A 3,223-nucleotide genomic window follows, 5' to 3' on the forward strand; every position below is an offset into this window, starting at 1 on the left:
GAGAAACTTCTTGTATTGCTGTTCCATCTTTTGCTTCTTCAGCCTCTATGGGAACGGTATGGGTGGCTCATAGGGGTTCATAGCTACAGTTTCTTTATCCCTTGAGTTTCCTTTATTTGTTCTCGGTGTTGGCTCTTCTGTCTGTTCTTCTTGTTCCAAAATCTCTTTTACTTCAAGAGACACCTCTTCTCTGTTTGCCACGGGATTATTCACTTGTCTCTCAGGTAATTTCACTCCACTTCTCGTTGTTATAGCCTTTGCATGCTCTTTCGAATTGACTTCTTTGTTACTTGTCAAGCTGCCTGGTGCTTTACCTGTTAATGCAACTGCCATCTGTCCCATCTGAGTTTGTCCCATTTAAGTTTCCAAATTCTTAATGGCTGCATTCTGGTCCTGAAGAGTGGCTTCTGTCTTCTTCATGAATTGGTTGTTTGCCTCCATATATTGGTTGGTCTGTTCCATGAATTTGCCGAACATTTCTTCCAATTGAGGCTTCTTCTCTTGCTGTTAATATTGCCCTTATGGCCTGTTCTGATTTTGGTTGCTCCAAGAAAAGTTGGGGTGCTTTTTCCAACTTGGGTTGAAGGTCTCTCCATACACATTATTCTGCTGGGTTGAAGGTCTCTCCATACACATTATTCTGCTGGCGTTGTCCCCATTGAGCAAAATCTGCTTGCTCTTTTCCTTGTGTCAAAATTGGGCATTCTGCTGTCACATGCTCAGCTCCACATTCCTCACAATTTGCCTTCTTTGCCTGCGCTGCGTTAGCTGACTGGGTAATGTTTTCCACCTTGTGAAATAAGGAATCAACATTAGCAGATAACGCTGAATATACATCCACTTCATAAACTTTTGATTTCTTCTTTGGTACTGCTCGTTTCATGGTCCACATTGCTGAGGTTGTAGCCATTGTCTCATATAACTTCAATGCTTCATCAATTGTTTTTGTGGACAATGACCCATTAGCTGAAGAGTCGACCATGCTCTTGAAAGCTGGAAGTAGCCCTGCATAAAAATATTGGACCTGAAGTCCCTTGTTAATCCCGTGGTGCGGACACTTCCTTAGTAGATTTTTGAATCTGTTCCAAGCCTCATCAAAATTTTCAGATTCACCTTGCCTGAAGATAGATATGTCGTGCTTTAGCTTTGCAATCTTGGCCGGTGGGAAGAACTTAGTACAGAACTTCTGAGCTAAGTCATTCCAGGTAGTAATGCTGGCTATCGGCTGAGAATCAAGCCATTCAATCGCCTTGTCCCGCAGAGTATGCGGAAACAGCCTTAATCTTATGGCGTCGTCAGAGATTCCTTGATATTTGAAGTGCTGGCACATCTCTAAGAAGCGCGAGACGTGCGTGTGCGGATTCTCTTCAATTCTTCCATAAAACTGATGTTCGTTCTAGAACAGTTGTATCACATTTGTCTTCAACTGGAAATTTGGTTGCCTGAACGGTGGATACACAATACTGGACTGGCTTTGAATGATTTGAGGGGTCATGAACTCTCCAACGAGCATGTTTCCTTCGTCTTCTTCCCCTCTTTCATTGGCTTGTACAACAGGATTGTGTTGTACATTCTCCATCTGATTTCTCGCTGCTCTATTTTCTCTCTGCCTTCTTCTGAAACTTCGTTCGATCTCTGGGTCGGCTGAGAGTAGATCTCCTTCAGCAGATCTTGGCATGCACTTCTGCAATAGAATTCAATTTAAGGATTTAAGTAACTAAAATATGCACTTATGTAATAAAACTAACTAGCAATAAAATAAAATGAAGATTGAGTAGTTCAATTCTATATAATCTAGCTTTAACTGAATCTAATTGAGTGAAAATATGGTCCAAAAGCAAAAAGCCCTAATTTCAATTTAAAACCCTAATTTCTCAATTAGAAACCCTAATTTCGAAATTTCTCTAATTAAACGACTTAAGCACTCAAGTAAATGAAATTATGCAAATTCAAAAGCTAATTTATGGAAATAAATCAAATTAAAGTCACTAGAATCACGAATCCCCAATTGAAGTTATAAAAACCCTAATTTCATAAAATTAATGATTCGATGAAAATTTGCCAATTCAATGTTCCTAATTCTATCCAATATACTCTCTCGATATATATTAGACCTATTCTTGCACACCACCAGCCTATATCTCTATGGATGATGCAAACATACAAGAATGCATGTAGTTTTGTGAACAATTTAAGAATTGCATAAAGCATAGGGGTATATCTCTATCCCCTATCGGACCCTATGTTAGTTTACACCTTATCGAACCTATTCCACTTCTCTCGAATCTAAGAAATAAGTCATCAACACTCACACAATCGTTGGCCACTAATTGCGGAAGAAAATTAATGCATGTAAACCAATCAAATTATCCAAACGAGTCTTTATATTAAATTCATGAAATATGGAATTAAAATAACAAGCAACGGTTCATCGATCACCTAGCAATTGAAAACCTAGCCTAGAAGATTCATAATTATAGAAAAAAATGAAATTAATAAATAGAAAAACTAGCACCCGTATGAAAATTCTTGAAATCTTGAAATCTTGAATAAAACCTTGAAAACCCGCTTGAATCCTTGTGAAATCGGCTTCAAGTTCGTGTTCCTTGCCTCCAAAAGTTGTATTCTTCTTCTCCTGGATGTTCTGCCATATTTCTGATAAATTTTGGCTTTTATATCATGTCCTCACGGAACCCCAAAAGAGTTTCAATTAAAAACGGAAGTTCAGATTTTTTTTCGAACTTAGAGCCATGAGGCCGCATGGTTCAAATTTTCAGCCCAAAAAAATCCCTGCTAGATCATGTGCGGCCACAAGGTATAGTTACATGCGGCCGCAAGGTTGTAACTTTACAACCTTGTCATTTTGGTCCCTAAACTCCATTTTCTCTTTTCTTGATCTCTTTTCTTTCTTTCCTTTGTTCTATTATCAAATATTGACTCCTAATTGATGTTTGGGTCAATCAATTCCTTGATCATTTGCTCGGCTCATCTTTTGATTAATTGAAATTTAGTCCTTCATCTTTCACTTTTCTTCAATTCAGTCCAATGTTACTTCTTTCTTCCTCCAATCGTATTGTATCATCCTCAATCTCATACTTGGTATATTTTCATTCTTATTCTGCACTTTAACTCAACTTTTCAATATCTGCACCTTTGGTCCCCGAACTATCTCTTTGTTCCGTTTTGGCCTTTTTCGGCTCTTTTCTTCTTAATTCCATCTTTT

This window comes from Olea europaea, chromosome 18, assembly GCF_002742605.1.
Source record: "Olea europaea var. sylvestris chromosome 18, O_europaea_v1, whole genome shotgun sequence".
NCBI classification, from domain to species: domain Eukaryota; kingdom Viridiplantae; phylum Streptophyta; class Magnoliopsida; order Lamiales; family Oleaceae; genus Olea; species Olea europaea.